The 20,173-nt window shown below is 40.8% G+C and overlaps 1 protein-coding gene across 4 annotated transcripts in view; it reads right to left on the bottom strand.

Annotated features, from left to right (window-relative positions):
- The window catches only part of RHBDD1 (rhomboid domain containing 1), a 114,588-nt gene extending 102,039 nt beyond the window's left edge, over positions 1-12,549 (bottom strand). For 2 of the 4 annotated variants that reach the window (XM_082841487.1, XM_082841491.1), the window contains exon 1: positions 12,506-12,549. The gene's annotated coding sequence lies outside the window, so the exon portion shown is untranslated. Of the gene's footprint in view, positions 1-12,311; positions 12,352-12,505 lie in introns of those variants that run through there. The other 2 variants (XM_082841490.1, XM_082841488.1) reach the window with 2 other exon arrangements.
- Between the last annotated feature and the right edge of the window lie 7,624 nt (positions 12,550-20,173).

Raw genomic sequence — 20,173 nt, 5'->3', positions numbered from 1 at the left:
GGGCAATAATGAGAGCCACTAAGATGCATGCGTTATCAAGCGAGCTATCTCTATGGGAGACAGGCTTAATCTCCCTGGGAACTCTAGGAGCCAGACTAGATATGCCTCAGTACTAACTGCCAAAGGGCTAGGGGTCTGCCTTAACTCCCTGTCACCTGTGACTTGCTACAGCAGGAAAAGTGGGCATCAGGGGGTCAGAGAAAACACTCAGGTGAAGAACCGCAGGGGCTGGAGGCTGGGAGTCCACCAGGGCACACTAAGGGCGTGAGGATGCGGGCAGGGTCCTGACAGCACCGCCAGCATCACTCCCTGACCCAAGACACACCCCCTCCTCGTCCTCCCAACCCATTTAGTTTCTCCCCAACCTTCAAAGCCCAGCTCTAGACTTGCATCCTTAATGTCGGGCTCCCTGACCACGTCACTGCTTACCGACCTCCACAATGCCTTCCACATGTACTGTCCACCAGTGCCAACAGGCTGTCACCAGAGGCCTTTTATCATCTCTACCAAACTGTGTTTCCCGGGTACCCTGGGGTTTGAGAGCACATACTCTGGAGTCTAAACTGGTCCCAATGACTGGCTTTAGCATTAAGAGCTGTGTTAACTTGTGCAAGTCACTTAACCTAAGCCTCAGTTTCCTGCTATGAAAATGGAAGAGTAATAATAGTTAAATCTGATCCTAGAACTCTTGTAAGGATTAAATGACTGAAAACACCAAGTGAACGGCTTCCCTAGTGGCGCAGTGGTTAGGAATCAACCTGCCAATGTAGGGGACACGGGTTCGAGCCCTGGTCCGGGAAGATCCCACATGCCGTGGAGCAACTAGGCCTGTGCACAACTACTGAGCCTGTGCTCTAGAGCCTGCGAGCCACAGCTACTGAAGCCCGCGTGCCTAGAGCCCGTGCTCTGCAACAAGAGAAGCCATGGCAATGAGAAGTCCGTGCACCACAACAAAGAGTAGCCCCTACTCGCTGCAACTAGAGGAAGCCCACACGTAGCAACGAAGACCCAACACAGACAAAAAATAAATAAATTTAAAACAAACAAACAAACAGAAAACACCAAGTGCTTAGAATAATGCCAAGCACACAGTAAACATATTAAATCTCAGCTATTGTTTTAATGAAACAGAAATACCCATTTGCTACTGATTTCAAGTTTTCCTCGATACTGGTGAAATAAAAAAGTCAAATCATTGGCTAAAGTTACACACTTATATAGTACTAATTCATCTTTGGTAGTACTGTTCTCAAACTTTACACGTGTGCCATTACCTGACAAAGTTAATTCATATATTGGGACCCACAAAATGAAGGCCGTCCCAGTGGTCCAGCCCATGTCACAAGTCTAACCTTAAGTCAGCCTGCCTTTATGGGAACTGCCTCACTGTGCAGGAAACCTAATGCCAATCACCACCCTCCAGGTCAGCTTACCCTAGAAAGGAGGCCCTCAAAAGGAACCCCCCCCACCCCCTAGCCAACCACACCCTGTTTTTTTCGTTGACTTTTCTAACATTCTATAAAACTCACTCTGGCCCAAAATCCCCTGGGAAGAATGCTCCACTGCTTGTGAGGCGCTCTACTCCCCAATCTATGGACTGCTTTCCTTTGAATAAAGGATATCAAACTCATTACTAAATCGTTTCAGTTTTGTCATCTGGCATATCCCATTCAACCCTCTGAACTCTATGAGGCAGGTATTATTTCCTCATTTTACAGATGAGTGGGGATTTTAACCAAGATAATCTGGCTCCAGAGTCCTTGTTCTTAAAATGAAGTTGTGAGTCAGGTCTGTCTGCAGAAAAGCTGCGAGTTTTCAACTCTCAAGACAGCCTACACTCATACTCCAGCAGTTTGTCAAAACTACTGTTAAAGTGTTCCAACGAGTTACTGCCATCAGTGGTTCAGTTCCAGCTAAGCTGGTTGTAGGGTAGCAGAATGTGCAACACCAAATATGCCACTTGGCATAAGGATTATCTTGAGCTGAATGCAATTAAGAAAAAGCAGATACAACTAAAGCTCTCTGCTTCCCCCATCTGCTTAAAAGCAGGACATGAATTTGTGAAGGTGTTCCCCCCTCCCCCTACCAGGTATGACAAAAGTTAATCACCAGAGACAACCTTACAACTGGCTCCAAAAAAATCTACACAACAAACTTTACTAACTAGCCCTAATCTTCCATTAGTTCCCCCACCTATTTGCCTTCCTACCATTTGCTGCCCTAGAAACTCAAAGTCCTTTTCCTTTGCCTTGTCACTTCTCTAAAAATGTATTGTTCGGGCTTCCCTGGTGGTGCAGTGGTTAAGAATCTGCCTGCCAATGCAGGGGACACGGGCTCGAGCCCTGGTCCAGGAATATCCCACATGCCGTGGAGCAGCTAAGCCCATGCACCACAACTACTGAGTCTGCGCTCTAGAGCACGTGCTCTAGAGCCCACAAGCCACAACTACTGAGCCTGTGTGCCACAAATGCTGAAGCCTGTGCGCCTAGAGCCTGTGCTCCAAAACGAGAAGCCACCGCAATGAGAAGCCTGCGCACTGCAATGAAGAGCAGCCCCCGCTCACCACAACTAGAGAAAGCCTGCGTGCAGCAATGAAGACCCAACACAGCCCAAAAAAAAAAAAAAAAGTATTGCTCTTTTGTTAAGATGCTATATAAGCCCAACTTCTAACCATCTCTTTGAGTTACTCATCACTGGGCACTGCCACTGTGTGCACGATCTTGGGCTGTGATTCTCAAAATGAGCTTGTATCTCCAGATTTGGGCGTGATAGTTTGCCCTGTGACCTCAATTCTCTGATGGATCTAAGAAAAGTCACTGATTTTCAGTCTGTTCAGGGTTTTTCTTGTTGTGAGGACAGGGGTGATGACCTCCAAGCTCTTTACATGTCAGACGTGAAACAGGAAGTCACTCCTATGGTCTTTTAATAAGAGATATGACACTTCAACCACCAGAAGAATTAGGAAAGACATTATTTGAGCATAAAGAATTGTCTTTCCTAAGAAAGTGCAGTTGGTGACTTCCATTAAACACACCAAAATGTATATGCATTTTGAAATATTTCAAATGTAGAAAATCTCAGAACATAAAACTTTTACTCTACCAAATGTAATTGCTTCTTGATACAACTTAACTTGTAGATCTATATTTAAGAGAGTAGTACAAAGCAATGTTCAAATACCCAGCTTCTTTTGGTAACTGTTATCATGGTCATAGCTTTAAAAACAACAACAAAAATCTGTTTTTAAAATCAAATTAAAAACGAAAAAAGTAACAATAATCCAAACGTCACTTTTCTCATTTGGGGATATACTCTATACAAATAGAGAAGCTGAGGAACAGAAGCCCCTGTGCCTTCTCTGACTTTTTCCCCCCAGGACCAGGCATCTGCCTGGCAAGAACTCTGGAAAGAAAGGGATGTGGCGGAGGGATGTGAAGTGTGCCCTGCTTGGCATGCTTTCACCCCCAGGCCCTATCCTGCAAAGTAAGGTTTAATCTGAGAAGGAAGCCACAGAGAGGCAAAAACATCTTTTCTACCTTTTAAGAATTACTGGTATAAAGGAACACTTTCCCAACTTTTAGCCCTGTGTTTTGCCAAATCTCCAAATGCTGCACGGTCAGATCACGTCACTTTGCCTTTGAAGAATGACTTTTGCAGAAATGTACCTTCATATTAGGCCTTGACATAGGTCTCACTCACCCAAGGGACTGCCACAGAGTAATCATTTTCACATTGCTCTAAAACACTGTTCCGACTTTACTGTTCCTTGTGCAAAATCCCATGAGCGCTAGAAAAACTTAATTTCACCTAATAAACACGTATGCTTTCTTCTGTTGAGAGCTACTCAGCCATTTGGTTGCTAATTTTTCCCCCTTTACTACTAACTTCTGTCTTAAGTCATTTCTAGAACCTACACTACCTGGAAATGGGCAAATAATGTACAAATATGTGCCAATATAAAAAAGGTTAAGTTAATTCAATTCAGAGAATACCTCAGAGAAGCTTCCTCACCTGCACCAGACTTTGAAAGAAATTAAAAGGAGGAAACGTATTTTAAAGAGAGGAAATAGCATGCATGTGCTGCTAGCACAGAGACAGGAAATATGTGAAATATGCTTAGGGAAGTTTAAGTTCATTAGGCCGATCAGTTCTGCTATAGTGCTTGTTTTGAAACAAGCAAATTTGTTCAAATGCAATCAATATATATCAAGGAACAATTGGAGCACGATGCAAATTTTGCATCTGATTGTGCACAATTTCATCAGCATAAGCCCCAGGTGAAGGCAGGAAACTGCACCCGGCTGAAGTAAGCTACCTCAGTTCGCTGAGTATTTCATGAGTTCCACCCATCCACATCTGCAATTAGGACTTGACATCCAATCCAGATAACCCTTCTTCCACCACTTGACAATAATTCACAGGCTGCAATCCTTCTGACAATCGCTTCTGAAAGCAAAGTGCAGGACTTTTTGAAGGTAGAGTGCCATCTTTCTATGTACTTCTGCGTTTCTTAATCATTTAACAGGTGTAAAACCGTGCTGCCATTTTATTAGGTTTCTATCTTTTCTTTTGTAATGTGCCACTGACAACCTTTTTGAGTGTTTTGCTCCTAACACCCTTTGCACCATAGCTCTATGGGTTTTATTGCGTGATTTCGCATAGTATGGTGGGTTTAGGAATGCCTATGTCACTTCTGGCAGAGCTGACTCTTCCTCTAGTCTAAAGCATGTGGGAGGGAGGACAGCCTGCACCCAGGGACTGCTGCTCATTAGCCATTGTTATCCCACATCCACTTTGTGCTTTATTCCTACCATCCCATTCTTTAACCAAAATCACCCAAGTTAGAGGCTCTCATCACTCAAATATTTAAACACCACATTCTCTGAACTTTCTTAGGTAAATTAGAATAAAAGGGAAAAATTCTCCTTCAACCTAGCAAATATGCCCACTATTTTTCCCTTTATGTCTTCTCTCCCAAAAGTTGTTTTACCTTCCTTCACATGGAATTTAAAACCAAGGTTCATTTAATTTTGGCATTTGTTTACTTGACTTTATGTCCTAAATGTGCCAAGGTTTCGTGTCTGATTATAGTTATTCAAGGACACAGACAACATTTGTGTTTGGTCAGATGCTTTTAGTAAGAGATATCAGTACAATATTCAGTTCGAGTGTAACAATTTCAGCAGAGAAGTAAGGGAAGAGTGAAGTAAGAACCCAAGATCAGATGCTCTGACAACACATGAAGCTCAAAAAGCCAACTGCATTTACATGCATTGTGCATGTTTCACTTCTAGACAGCATACAAGGTCAAACCGCTGTCAGTTACAATAAGCTTCCAAACTTCTGGTCAATTACCTGGTTAATAACAAAAGACAAGGCTACGACATCATTACAGTTATAATTAATTTACACAGATCAGCCTCCTGTTAATCAAATACATCTTTAAAAGCATTTAATTATTTTTCACCTAGAAAGCAACACTTGGCTTTGTTAAATGAAAAGTAACCTGGCTGAATTCAACATGAGAAGCTGTCAGACTGCTTTAAGACATAAATGACAAAAGGCTTCACAGGGCACACTGTGCAATATAGGAGCTATTGCCATACTCACAGCAAACAGAAGCACAAGATGATGGATAACACAACACATTTGAACAGCTTCCAAACATAAAGAAGTTGTCAGGGAACTTGGGGTAAACAGACAGATTCTGGAAAAAGAAACATCACAGTGCTTTTTGTCAAAATGATACACAGGGCTAGCAATATTAACGTTTGCAGTAGAGGTCAGTAATTAAGGTCATGGATTTTGGTAAGAGCTCCACAATACGCCAGTCATGTGACCTTAGGAAAGTTATTTAACTACTGGTTCCTCACCTGTACAAGGAGATAATGCAGCCATATTTGGTGTTGTGAGGATTAAATGAGATTATATATATAAAATCATAAATTGGGAAACGATACTGTTTTTAATGCATATCAACACATAAAATAAGGCTTAAGATTAAAAATTTTAAATAGCTTTAAAGTGTCTTTATAACTTAGTAACCAATTAGCATTTTTCTGGGCTATGATCCTACATTTTTAAACTGCATCATGTGATTCAATTACACATACATTTTAAAAAAACAGTATGATGGGGTGTGTGGAAGGCACATGAAAATAGAAACAATTTTTTTTAACTAAGATAAATTTTGTAATAAAATCTCAAATCAGAGTTTTTGTCAACATTATCTTTAAATTACGTTTGAGAATTTAATGAGCCTCCATTTTAGGACTAAAAAAAACCTCTATATGTCAGATGGCAAAATTTTTTATTTTTCCCTCCTTTTTAAAGGGTTATAGTCTTAACAGAAATGATCAGATTACCTGTATACGTGAAGAGTGGAATACTGGATTTTGTATATAATCTTGACTCTTGCTCCACAGTGAGGTGAATTAGTGCCAACTCCAATTCTGATCCATCACCGCTTATGATTTCCAATATCAATCATAAGCTGGTTCCTTCTCTCACGGGCTACAAGTTTTAGTTTAACGAGGGCTCATTAAAGTTCTCCAACTGACAGCCCTGCAGACGTAGGTCCTTAAACCAGGAGACGTACAGGGAGCAGCAATGCCAGCATCCCACCATCACTCCCTTCAAGAAGATTTAAGTAATTCTATTCTGAGGTTCGCTCCACACCAGATTTCTTTGTTTGTCTACCTAAAGTCAATGAAAAAGTGATAGCCATAACCCCATTTAAACTAACTCATGTAAGAAATGTTAGTGAACTATTTACGTAACTGAAATTCTCCCAACACAAGAACTGGCCAAGAGGGGAGAAGCATGCCAGGCGTCAGAGCTGTGCACATTCCACAAGCACACAGGACGTCCACTAATTACCAGGTGGTGGGGACGGCTTGGGCTTTGTTTCCTTTCTTTTTCTCTGCCCGGCATTAACACCTCATTCTTTCAGTAACAGGTAAGAGACGCCTCTCACCCCCATTGGATGTGGTCCTGGGGGGGACCAGAAATCCAGGATGCCTTTCCTACACTGATTCAAGGGTAACAGTGACCAAGAATGGAATAAGAACTCTCTTCTTGGAATCTAACACTTTTGCAGAGACACTAAGACCAACAAATTCTGGATCTGATACTCAGAACATTAACTTAAAGAATTTTCCAGATCTATCAAAGTCTACCCAAGCCTCAAGAGCTCATCTGGCTGCAGTTCTGTGGTTTGGTTTTCTGTAGATTTTCTGAACTCATCCATATACTTCCAATAAACCTCTTGTTCTTGAATAAGTTATCTGGATAACTTAGTTAACTTAATTTCTGTTGTTTGTAGTCAAATAACCCTACACAGATACTAGGGAATTTGCCAAGGGCTGGCAGCAGATCCTAGTTTATTTCAAGCATCATCAACTCTCATTTTTCAGAGAACATACAACACTCTAGCTAACAGGAGAACCAAAACGTGGAGGGTATACAAACAGCATCTCAAAGGTCTGCCACAGGCTGAACATCTAGAAAGCAAAAAGGTCCCTTATTAATACAAAATTAACATTCCTTGGAAAGAGAAAGAGGAAGCCCTGAATACTTCCATGTGAAGGAACTTCTACTACATGGGCAGCACACACAATATTTATTCCTACATCTGTTCAAGCTCAGCATCACAACTGACTCATTAAAATACACATCCTTGAAAATTTCTGGTATCTGTAATATAAAAAACACAGCAAAATTTCTTTAACAGTGTTGCTCAAGGGACTTTCAAGGGAAAAAATTCCAAAATTAGAAGTGGCTGCCCACACACACACACACACACACACACCCTTATATATTATTTATATAAAACTGAAGTCATTGTAATATGTATCTAAATTTCATTCATACTATCCTGATATTGTGACTTTGGATTAAAAATGCATAAGCAAGTGAACACTGTGGAGAAACAGCTGTTGGTGTAATGACAACATTCCTGGATCTGAAGCTAGATATGGGGTCAAGTCTGGATGCCATCACTTACTAGCACGTGGCCTTGGGCAAATCACATAATCAGTCCTGCTGAGCTTCGGTTTCCTTATCCATGGAAGATGAAAACTCCACTTACTTCCTGGAGTCATCAGGAAGAAGAAATGAAATAGCATATTATGTAAAAGCACACAGCACATCCCCAAAGTTTGTTTTCCATTCTCCCTTCCTCTCCATAAACTAATGAGCCTTTTGCCCCCATGGAACTAGACTTTATTGCTTTATAATTATGATGCTCATGTAACAATGTCCAAGAAACGAGATGGTAAATAATACCAACATGCAAACCTGAATGTACACATTGTTAGTTGGCTACCAGCTAGATCCCAAAAGGCTCTTGCACACTATCTACTGCTTCCCAGAAATTTGATACATTATCTCTTCTGAATGCAGCCAGAATTATCCACGGGCTTTGAAATATCACCATCATGATGTTGCAGAGAGCAGCTGGTTGATTGAAAGTGACTCCCCCTCCCCCATGCTCCAGCTGTCACCAGGAAACCCTTCTCAATGTGTGAAAAAGGACAATGTGATATTACTACTATCGCTATTAAAAACAATCTAGCAAATACTTAGCATTTGAAATTGTTTTTCTTATGAAAGCTCACTATTAACTAAAAATTAACTCTTTAAGAAAAACCCTTTACCATATAAATGCAAACCAGCTGCTTTCATACAACAAAATACTAAAGGACAGTAAACACAAGTAATATATTTCCATTGACTCCTTGTTTCTTTTTCCTTGAGTCATTTGTAATCCTAAACAACAGCCAGTTAAAATATTAAAGTTTTAACCGTGGTAACAGCTGTCACAGCTTAGAGGGATTTAAAAACAAACAAAACTGGGCTTCCCTGGTGGTGCAGTGGTTGAGAATCCGCCTGCCAGTGCAGGGAACACGGGTTCGTGCCCCGGGTTGGGAAGATCCCACATGCAGCGGAGCGGCTGGGCCTGTGAGCCATGGCCGCTGAGCCTGCGGGCCTGGAGCCTGTGCTCCGCAACGCGAGAGGCCACAACAGTGAGAGACCCGCGTACCGCAAAACTTAGATGATTTCTCAAAAAATGTGCATAGATTCCTCCCAATTTTTATATAATATGGGTCGGATTGAAGGCTGGATTTTTTTTTTTTTTCTCTACATGAGAAACTATACATATGTCTGACATTGCTGATAACCCTGGGAGTTGTCTTCAGAACAAGTTTGTGGATCCCACTCAGGAATTCTCAACACCTGACTTTTTAGGTACAGCTCATCTCCTGAGGATTTCTACCCCACCGATGGTTTCACACCCTGTCACACGGACTCCTTGAAGTGTCACTGCAGGAGGCTCCCAGCAGGCAGGTCCTATGCCCTTCAACCCCTCTTCTCTTAAAACCTCTCAGTTCCTGAGCTTTACAGGTAAGATGCTGCTAAAGAGGGTCCCCTGCTAAAAAATCTGAGGCCCCCTGCTTAGGTGACTAGAGCTACAGCATAAAAGGCCATCTATCTTTCTAAGGCATTTCTATCTTTGTAATGGTTTTTAAAAAGAATTTTTACATACACATGCATTTACCTAATTTTACTTAAATGTATAGATTATTTGTCCCTACCTCCATATTATAATACATTGCCAAGTAAACGAAATTATGACCTAGTATGACACCTTTCGTTTCCATGCTCACATATTCATATGCACTATATACAGAAATATGAGATTTTTTGATCATTTTTTAAAATGGAACATAAAACTCTTAACTTTCCAATCATTAAGCATCCATATTGAAAAATAATGATTTCAGAGCTATAATAGCATTTTCTTATTCTTTGGTGCATGTCTTCAGTGAAGCCTCATCTCCTGTAACAAAGTGCCCCCTTCTATGGCTGACTGTCCCCATTAACTAACTGTAGATACTTAAACAGTAATCACCCGCTGACCTTGACCTTCCAGTAAACACTCAAAACAATTTATGAAAGTTGCTCTGTTATGCTGATAGAACTGAAAATGGTGCCTTTCTACCAGGTTTAGAGTTTTAACTTTCTCCAAAGTGTTTGCTTTCTCTCATTCACAATACTGTGAAAGCTCTTCAGCATTTTGCTTAAAAAGTAAAGCAGCGCAATCAAGTAATTAATAAAATTACCTCATTTATAAAAATATTACGAGGAAATGAATGAGATCAAGCTAGGTTTGAGGTAATAACTACCTTCTCTCCCCTGTCCAACATGTACCAGTTACTGAGCCTCTCGGCGTTAACAGACATGCTTTCCACTTGGTTTCATATTATTCACTGTCCTGAGGTGGTCACACACCACGAGTCCTACTCTATAGGAAAGGAGATTCAGGCTGGGAGGATGTAACTTGTCTACTGGACACAATCAGTATGTAGCAGAGGTGGGGTTCAAAGCAGGGTGTGCCTGACCCAAAACCACCGCTAAAGATCAGCCTCTCTGACACAGTGAACAAGAAAAATAGGGCCTTTGAAAAGTGAATACTTCATGATGGGACAGTGTTAATTTAGCATTAACAAAATTATTTATAGGGTATAAATATCTAAACTGACTCACAGTTATCTGAAAACTCACCCACAATACCCAGGAGCCACGGTGTGGCCTCGGGAGCAGTGGACTCTAATCAAGTGACCTGTTGTTTCGGCCATGGTGCTACAGACTCTTCTCAACACCACAATGAGTCTAGGCTTTAGGTCAGCTGCTTCGAATCCCGAATATTTCTCTTTATGCCCCCAACACCAACCCCCTGAAAAGGGGAAGGAAAAAGCTGTAACACTGCAGCTGACATTCTGTAAAAACAGCAGATGGAGGGCACATCTAACTTAATTCCTGTGATGCTTCCAGAAAACACAGGTAAGTAGATATGATGAGAACTTCTTTGCTATCGTGGAGCTGTACGACACATGGGGAAAAAAGGACAGAAACATCTTCAGTTTTGTCTCTCATTTCCAAGTCACTGCTCTATAATACTTCTCAACTCTAAGGCTAAGGCTGATCTCCGATCAGTTATCCACTCTACTTTCTTTACCAAATTCTGGGTCAAAAGAAGGCACAATGAAGCTGAAAAAACCAAAAGACCAAAGAATTAAACACTGCTCTTTAACACAATTACTAATGCGGTTCTTAAAAATACTACAGCATTGGTATTAACTGAATATCCTACATTCGACAGCCTCAATCGTATACAATATAATGAGAATCCATAAAAATAAACTGCCCTCTAAGCAGCAGAAGAGGCACAATATTTGTGCACTACAACCCACATCTAAATCAAGGAAGAATCCTTTCAGCACAGTCTATGTACTTATTTTAGTTCTAACAAGTTCCTTAATAACATCTCATCTTTGTTTTCCACCTGTGTTAAACTCTTTTCCTGCATTTTTACACTGAATACTTTCAGTCCTATGAAGTAACCTTTAACTAATTTGTCCCAGGTCCTACACCTAAGAAAGGTTTCACCTGGATTCAAATTCCATTCTGTGACTTCACAATGGCTGTTCTTTATCACTATGGCCAGTAATTCTCAAGCTTTAGCACACAGGTGCCTTGGGATCAATTCGAAGTCTTGTTAAAATAGATTTCTGACTCACTAAATCTGGGGTAAGACTCCTAAATTTGCATTTCCAACAAGTTCCCCGCTGACGTTGATGCTGGTAGCCCTGGAACAATTTGGGAACCCAATGCACTGCCTTCTTCTAAGATTATTTGCTTTCCCAAGCCCTGCCACACCAGGAGCAAATTAGAAGTTTTTAGATTTAAAGGTTATTAGGACAGCAAAAAGTGGCATATAAATGTGAGACATAAGACAGATTTTTAAGGAGCAATTCCAAAGGGGGAAAAAAAAAGAGCAAAGTCCAGCTGTCACTGCAAAGAGACCAACCCATCTCGATGACTCAATCATGACTATGCAATAATTTGACAGTAACACTGAGTTTATGCTCGGTTTGGAAAATCATATAAGCATGTGATCCGTTTTTGTAAAGGTTTTTAAGGCCTGGACAGAAAAGGATTAAATACACAGTGTATTTCCTACCCCGTATTAGGAGAAATACCACTACTTAGATTAGGATTAGGATTGTTTGCCACACACTTGTTCTGAGAAACAGAGTTACTCTTCCAAGAGAAACTGAAACTACAAGCTGTCGCTGATGCAACGTCCCTTTAAACCACACCCCCCCGCCCCGCGCCTCCCAGAGCCAACGCCATCCACCCGGGGCCTGGGCACGTCGTTCCCTGTGCGATCGGCCTCAGAGACGCGAGTGAAGATGAAGAGACCCCCGTTAGACTCGCTCCGAGAAACTCCCTCCCAGTTCTCGGACCTGTTGAGAGCTCCCACGGAGCGGAGGCTGCGCCTCCAACCCCGCCCTCGCCTGGCCCCAGGGAAGCCCACGGCCTCCCGCAGCGCCGCCGCTGCCGCCGCCGCCAGCGCCCGCGCCCGCGGCCCTGGGAACAGTCGAGAGACGCGGCGCGCAACGGACAACTGCATCGGCGCCGAACAGACGCGAAAACTCACGCTCTATACGGCCGCCTGCGTCCCCACGTCTTCGCGACCACGTGCGTCATCACGCACGGGCGCCCGCTCCCGGACGCTCCAGGTCCCAGCGGCCTGAGGGGCGGGGAGACAGCGTGGTTGATTTCGCGACGCAGCTCCCACGGCCCCCGTGGAGGGTGGGGAGGGCCGTAAAGCGGGGCGGGCGGGCAGCGGCGCATGCTCAGTTGCGCGCGACCGCGCTCTTTTTTTCCCCGCGGGTGGCACCCAGGACCGCGTGCGGTGGCGGTGGCTTGGCGGAGGCTCGACAGGGAAAGGACCGCGGCCGAGCGCGGCGTGGAGGGCTTGTACTTTGTACTCGTCCTCCAAGCTCCGAGTGACACGTGGATAATAATATTCCTTCTGCCATAAGTAACTATTGGCTGCCCACCACGGGTAAAGCAAGCGAACGGCCTGGCTTACATTCGAGGGACCGGACGCGGGATGGAGATGCGGCGACTGGGCCGCGTGGCGACTGAGAAACTGCCCTACCGGGCCCCAGCCCTGCCGCAGGCTCAGGACCTGTTGCGTGGAGGAGTCACATACTACCTGTGAAGTGGATGGCGGAAGAGACAGAAATCTTCATGAGTTAGAGCGGCCCATCACCCATCTCAGGGCGGAACCCGCGGTTACAAAGCAGGCCAGCAAAACAAGGTCGTGGGTGTACATTTCACAACCCAAAGTCTCAGTCTGAGGCTGCATTTCTATGTCTGTCTGTCTGTTTAAGGCTTTAGGTGTTAAGTATTTCTGTGAACGTATCATGTGATGCAATTTTAATTATGGGTCTGTTTCTGCTCTGAAACAGGTTTTATGTTGGGTTATAGGAGTCAGGTTAAGTTAAATGCTGTATTTCATGCAATATGAGAAAACTATCTTATTTGGTACGGAATTTTCTAACAACTAGGGGGAAGATGCGTCTTTTCCAAGGACGAAACCACGTGCAGGTGGTTTTATGCTGCTCTGTATTTATTGGAAGTTGTGGCAGCTGTGTTTAGATAGTCTACTTAAACAAAAACTGCCTAAATCAGAAGAGTTTTGACTATCTTTTGTTATTGTGTATTGCAAGAATTCTTCATGGAAATGTTTATTATGGAATTTGGAATTTAAATGAAGATTTGGCTCACGTGCAGGGTGTATAACAGACGTTCAAGTGATAAAGAAGAATCTTAGCAATTTGCAACTATGTTCCTTGAGCCTTACAAGTTATCCGTTTCTTCTGAAAACAATACGCTGATCAGAAAGTTTGGCTGACAATGAGAAACTGCATTTCTGGAAATAGAAATTCAACTGAAGGGTGGAGGTGAATTGCCAATAGAAGTATTTTGTGTATTTCCCTAGAAAAAATAAAAGTAATTTCTCAAAAAGAAGGGATTCCCTTTTATCCTGATCCATGATAGTATGCATCAGTTTAATTAATGTTAATCCTTATCTTCCATTCTCTAACACCATTTACACCTTTCTATAATTGCATCATTCTTCCTGTCCTTATATGAATATATCAAACACAGACGTGATTTTAAGGGAGCCACAAATCAAGAAGTCTCAATACAGTAATCTCATAAAAATGTCGTTATATATGGGGACTAAGAGTATACTTAGGTTCGGGCTTCCCTGGTGGCGCAGTGGTTGAGAGTCTGCCTGCCGATGCAGGGGCCACGGGTTCGTGCCCCAGTCCAGGAAGATCCCACATGCCACAGAGCGGCTGGGCCCGTGAGCCATGGCCGCTGAGCCTGCGCGTCCGGAGCCTGTGCTCCGCAATGGGAGATGCCACAACAGTGAGAGGCCCGTGTACCACAAAAAAAAAAAAAAAAAAGAGTATACTTAGGCAATTTTATTCAATTTCAGACATCAGTGAAAAATTTCATAGCCATTTAAGAGGAAAGAAAAAGTCTAGGTTTTAAAAAATGACCTTTTTTGTCCTATATGATTCGTTGATCAGACAAGAATTTTTTTAAGCCTATTGAAATCAACACGTATCATACTCAATCCCCATTTAAACTGACAAACAGATCACTTGGATAATAATTGTATATCTTAAACATTAACATATGTGGCAATCAGCAAGATCCTTTTACTGAGGCAAGGCTTCAAAATACCAAAAAGATCAATGCCTGAAGAAGTCCTTTAACACAAAAGTTATGCAATTATTGAATTACCTTGTAAGATAATGATTCCTAAAAGCTCAAAAGTATTCTTGTATCTTTATTGTGAGAAAAAACAGGATTATGCACATGACATATGATATTTGAGACCTGTGTAATTGTCTGGACAATTTTCTATTTTTATCAAAGTTTTGCAGGAGAGCAAAGATACCTGAGATTAAACCATCTGATTTAAATGAGTGTTCCTAAAATGTGATTCTTGAGTACAGAGGAGTTGTGGTTAAAAAATCTTTGTACATTTCATAAATCTAGGATTGGAACTGGGAGAAAGGCAGGTGAGTATCATTCACAGCTTTCAAAACCTGGACTGAAGGTGGGAAAACATGAGTCAACAACACCATGAGCAAATAACACAACTGGATTATTATTTTAAAGAGGAGTTTGTTTAGTATCTAATTCCTTGTAATGGAGCAAGTATTTATTATACCCAACACTATACAGAAAGATGTATGAAACTCATCAAAGAATTTATGCTTTATTGTTACGAAAAAGCTTGCAAATTAATAAAAGGATAACTATAAAAGTAAGTACAAAGTTGCATTATGTATTATGATGATGAAAAGACTAATAGTACTTAACAGTGATAGACCATGCAAATGGCAAACATAAGGGATTTGCAGTGGCAATAATGATGTCAGACAAAACGGACTTTAAGACATATATTTCTAGAAACAGACATTTTGTAATAAAAAGGTCAGTATGTCAAGAAGCTATAATAATTAGAAATGTACATGCACCCAAAACAGTCCTAAATACATGAAGCAAAAATTGTTAGATATGAATGTAGAAATAGACAATAATTTGATATTTTAATTTCACATTCTCAATAATGGGTAGAACAACTAGACAGAAAACTGCTAAGGCTATAGAAAGCTTGAACAACACTATCAACCTAACAGATATGTATAGACCATTGTCCTTAGTGACAGCAGAATTTATATTCTTTTTAAGAAGTACATTCTCCAGGATAGTGTATATGCTAGGCCATAAAACAAGCCTCAGTAAATTTAAGAGTATTGGCACCATGCAAATTATGTCCTCTGGTTACAATGGAATTACATTAGGAATAGATAATAGAAAGAAATTTGGGAAATCACCCAAATATTTGCAAATTAAGTTACTCATGGTCTGAAGGAGAAGTAACAAAGGAAATCAGAAGATATTTTGAACTGCATGAAAGTGAAAACACTGAAATTTATGGGTTGCAACTAAAAGAGTGATCTGAAGGGTATTTGCTGCTTTAAACACTTATATTAGAAAAGAAAAAGGGTTGTAATATTCTAGGCTTCCAGTTTTAAAAACTAGAAAGATAAGAGCAACTTAAACCTAAGCAAGCAAAAGGGAGGAAATAGCAGTCATACTGGAAACTAATGAAATAGATAAGAGGAAAAATAAAATCAATGAAAATAAAAGTTGGTTCTTTGAAAAGGTCAGTAAAGTTGACGAGCCTTTATTATGCTGACCAAAAAGGAAGACACAAATTACTAAAATCAGGAAAGCAGGATATCACTACCCACCCTACCAAAATTAAAAGGGGCTACAAATAACTTTATGCCAACAGATTAGGCAATGTAGATGAGTTGGACAAATTCCTAGAAAGAAATTGCCAAAACTGAATCAACACAACAGAAAATCTGAAAAGAGTTTGTATTCATTTCCTAGGGCAACCACAACAAAGTACCACAAACTGAGTGGCTTAAAACAATAGAAATTTATATCTCACAGTTCTGCAGGCTAGAAGTACAAGATCAAGGTGTTGGCAGGACCTGGAGGATCCTTCCTTAACCTTTCCTAACTTCTGGTGGTTTGTCAGCTAATCCTCCTTTGGCTTGCAGCTGCATCAGCTTCAGTCTCTGCCTTTGTCATCATATGGTCTTCTCCCCGCATGTGTCTGCCTCTTCTTCTTACTAGGATGCCAGTCATAGAGGATTAAGAGCCCAGCCTAATCTAGTATGACCTCATCTTGACTAATTACATCTGCAATGACCCTATTTCTAAAGAACACAGTCTGAGGTCCTGGGGGTTAGGACTTCAACATATCTTTTTGGGTGATACTATTCAACCCATAATAGTCCTATAACAAGTAAAGAAATTAAGTTAATACTTTCAAATATTCCCACAAAGAAAAGCTCAGGCCCAGATGGATTCACTGGTGAATTCAATCAAATATTTAAAGAAGAAATGATAAAATCATTCTCAAACTCTTTATAAAATAGAGAACACTTCTCAACTCATTCTCTGAAGATATTAAATCAGATGACATTACAAGAAAAGAAAGCTAAAGATTAGTATCTTTCATGAACGTAAAAAAAATTTCTAAAAAAGGGTTAGCAAACCAAATCTAGCAGTGCATAAGAGGGACTATATAACATGAATGCAAGGTTGGTTTAACATGGGGAAAAAAAAGTAAAACACCATATTAGTAGACTAGAGCAGCAATCCCCAGCCTTTTTGGCACCAGGGACCAGTTTTGTGGAAGACAAATTTTTCCACAGATGGCATCAGGGGGCAGGGGGTGAGGATGGTTCAGGCGGTAACGCAAGCGATGGGGAAAGGCAGATGAAGCTTCACTCACCTGCTGCTCACCTCCTGCTGTGCGGCCCGGTTCCTGACAGGCTGCGGACTGGTACCAGCATGGGGGTTGGGGACCTGTGGATTAAAGGACAAAAACCATATATCAGCTCAGTAGATACAGAAAAGCATTTGATAAAATAAAACACATTTATGATTAAAAACTCTCAAAAAAAGATTAAAAAAGAACTTCCTTCCTAATAAAGGGCATCTGTAAAAAACCTACAGCTGACATCATACGTAGTGATAAAACAGTGAATGCTTGCCCCTTAAGATCAAGAGAAGGATGTCTGCTCTCACCACTTATATTCTAAAATTTATTGTGGTGATGGTTGCATAACTCTGTGAATATATTAAAAACTATAGAAATGGGACCTCCTTGGTGGTGCCATGGTTAAGTATCTGCCTGCCAATGCAGGGGACACGGATTCGAGACCTGGTGTGGGAAGATCCGACATGCCGTGGAGCAACTAAGCCCGTGAGCCACAACTGCTGAAGCCCGCACGCCTAGAGCCCATGCTCTGCAACAAGAGAAGCCACGGGAATGAGAAACCTGTGCACTGGAATGAGGAGTAGCCCCTGCTTGCCGCAACCAGAGAAAGCCCACGCACAGCAATGAAGACCCGACTCAGACAAAAAACAATAAAAATGTTACTCAAAGTTTTAGCCAGTGCAGTAAAGGAACAAAAGAAATAAAAGGCATCAAATTGACTATGAAGAAGTAAGATGGTTTTTATTCACAGATCACCTGATGCTGTGTAAAAATCTTGAGGAAAACACACACACACAAACACTACTAGAATTAATAAATGAGGTAGCACAGTCTTGTGAGTACAAGATCAAAATTTTAAAAATATATCTCTATATACTACAAATTAAAACTCCAAACATAGCATTAAGAATATAATTTCATTCCAGATAGCATCACAAAGAGTAAAATGCTTGGAAATAAATGTAATAAAAGAGGTGCAAGACTCATACACTGAAAACTACTTAAAATGGCTGAGAGAAATTGACCCTCCATGTTCATGGACTGGAAGGCTCAATATTGTTAAGATGGCAGTTCTCCTAAATTGATCTATGGATTCAACACAATCTCAAAATCTTAGCAGGATTTTTTTTTGATAGAAATTGATAAGCTGATTTTTGTAACTTAGAATAAAAGGTTTATAATAGCCAAAACAATTTTGAAAACGAATAAAATTGGAGGAATGACACTACTCAATTTCAAAATGTACTATAAAGTTACAAAAATCAAGACAGGTTATTATTGGTGTGAGAGTAGGCATAGAGATCAATGGAATGGAATTTAAATAAACCTATATATGGTCAGTTGATTTTCAACAAAATTGCCAAGGCAAAAGATAGTCTTTTCAACAAATAATGCTTGGAAAATTGGACATCTATATGAAAAAAGACTATTAATTTGGACTCATACTTCACACAATACACAAAAATTAACTCCAAATGGAACATAGGCCTAAATATAACAGCTAAAGCTATAAAACTTCGAGAAGACACAAGAGAAAATCTTTGTCATCTTAGATTAGGCAAAGGTTTCTTAGCTCTGGCACAAAAGGAAAATGATAAATTGGACCTTCTCAAAATTAAAAAAACATTTGATTTTTTTAGAAATATCACTAAGGAAATGAAAATCAAGCCACAGATTGGAAGAAAATATTTGCAAATTTTATGTTTGATATAGGATTTGTATCTTGGATATTTAAAGTACTCTTACAACTCAAGAAAAAGATAAACTATTCAATTAAAAAGTGGGCAAAAGAGTTGAGTAGAAACTTCACCAAAGAAGATACATGAATAACTAATAAACATGTTTAAAATATCACCAACATCATTAGTCACTAGGAAGGTGCCAGTTAAAACCAAAATGAGATACACAACACCCTTCCCCCCACCCAGTGACTATAATAAAAAACAGTAATGGCAAGAATGTGGAGAAACTGGAATTACTGGTGGAGATGTAAAATGGTATGGCCACTTTGGAAAATAGGTGGCTTTTTTAAAAAGTTAAACGTATGATACAACCCAGCAATTCCACTCTTAGGAATCTACCCAAGAGAAATAAAACACATGTCCATAAAAGACTTGTGTGCCAATTTCAAAGCAGTATTATTTATAATAGCCCCAAACTGCAAACAGTCCAAATGCTTATCAAGTGTTGAATAGATAAATCAATAAGAAAGACACAAACTACTGATTAATCCTACGACATGGATGAACCTCAAAAACAGTATGCTAGGGCTTCCCTGGTGGTGCAGTGGTTGAGAGTCCGCCTGCCAATGCGGGGGACACGGGTTCGTGCCCTGGTCCGGGAGGATCCCACATGCCGCGGAGTGGCTGGGCCCGTGAGCCATGGCCGCTGAGCCTGCGCGTCCGGAGCCTGTGCTCCGCAACGGGAGAGGCCACAGCAGTGAGAGGCCCGTGTACTGCAAAAAAAAAAAAAAAAAAAAAACAAAAACCCAGTATGCTAATTGAGAGAAACCAGACCCAAAAGACTGCATGTTGCATAATTCCAATCATACGAAGCGTCCAGGAAACGCACATCTGTAGAGGCAGAAAACAGATCAGTGTTTGCTTGGAACTGGGGGTGAAAGCCGAGTTAACTGTAAATGGACATGAGAAAACTTTTGGGGCTGATAGAAATGTTTAAAACTGGTTTGTGAAGATGGTTACCCAGCTCTATAAATTTATAAAGATCACAAAGACACACTATACACAGACATTGGGTGAACTTTATGGTATGTAGATTCTACCTCAAAGTTGTTTATGGATGCCATACTCTAGGAACTTCTAGTCTTGGAGTGGAGGGATCTACGTAAATTTTAGTGAAACTGGATAGAAAGAGCTAACTGCTCTAATGAGTTTTAGTTAAATTAACTTGAGACTTTAAAGGAAGATA

The sequence above is a fragment of the Leucopleurus acutus genome, assembly GCF_964270905.1.
Source record: "Leucopleurus acutus genome assembly, chromosome: 6".
In the NCBI taxonomy this organism is placed as follows: domain Eukaryota; kingdom Metazoa; phylum Chordata; class Mammalia; order Artiodactyla; family Delphinidae; genus Leucopleurus; species Leucopleurus acutus.
The sequence above is the reverse complement of the archived record's forward strand: the minus strand, read 5'-3'. Positions and strand labels throughout refer to the sequence as shown.